Below are 1,048 nucleotides of genomic sequence, written 5' to 3' on the forward strand. Positions count from 1 at the left end.
TTCCCTCCTTTCCTCTCCCTTCCCCTCTTTTCCTTTTCCTTTTCCCTTCCCTTTTCCCCTCTCCTTTCCTCTCCTCCTCCTCCTCCTTCTTTTCTCTCTCTCTCTCTTTCTTTTTTTCTTTTTGAGACAAGATCTCACTCTGGTTGCCCAGGCTGGAGTGCAGTGGCATGATCTCTGCTCAATGCAGCCTCTGCCTTCTGTGTTCAGGAGATTCTCCCACCTCAGCCTCCTGAGTAGCTGGGACCACAGGTAGCATGTCTCAGTTTGGACCAGCTGTGTTTGAGGCAGCCGCATGTGGCTGGCCCCCATATCTGACAGGAGAATTCCAGAACAACATTGGGCATCAGTGGGCCCTGGGTGAGCACCGGCTGCATCAACGATGAGTAGGTGGGTTTCGCTGAGGAGTCACGAGGTTGGAGAGGCTGGGGGGCTGCATCCCCGAGTCCTTGGCATTTGCTGGCCCTCTCCTTGGGAAACTCCACCCACAGCTCTTCTTGTGTTTCCTCAGAAAGCCCTCCTGGACCACCCCTATCTAAAGTCATTGGTTAGGCACGGTGGCTCAGGCCTATAATCCCAGCACTTTGGGAGGACAAGGTGGGTGGATCACCTGAGGTCAGGAGTTTGAGACCAGCCTGGCCAACATAGTGAAACCCCGTTTCTAGTAAAAATTAGCCAGGCGTGGTGGTGGGTGCCTGTAATCCCAGCTACTCGGGAGGCTGAGGCGGGAGAATCACTTGAACCCGGGAGGCGGAGGTTGCAGTGAGCCGAGATCGCACCATTGCACTCCAGCCTGGGCAACAAGAGCGAAACTCCATCTCAAAAAATTTTAAAAATAGGCCGGGCGCGGTGGCTCAAGCCTGTAATCCCAGCAGTTTGGGAGGCCTAGATGGGCGGATCACAAGGTTAGGAGATCGAGACCATCCTGGCTAACACGGTGAAACCACGTCTCTACTAAAAATACAAAAACTAGCCGGGCGAGGTGGTGGCGCCTGTAGTCCCAGCTACTAGGGAGGCTGAGACAGGAGAATGGCGTAAACCCGGGAGGCGG

This window comes from Rhinopithecus bieti, unplaced genomic scaffold, assembly GCF_001698545.2.
Source record: "Rhinopithecus bieti isolate Rb0 unplaced genomic scaffold, ASM169854v2 scaffold_33065, whole genome shotgun sequence".
NCBI classification, from domain to species: Eukaryota; Metazoa; Chordata; class Mammalia; order Primates; family Cercopithecidae; genus Rhinopithecus; species Rhinopithecus bieti.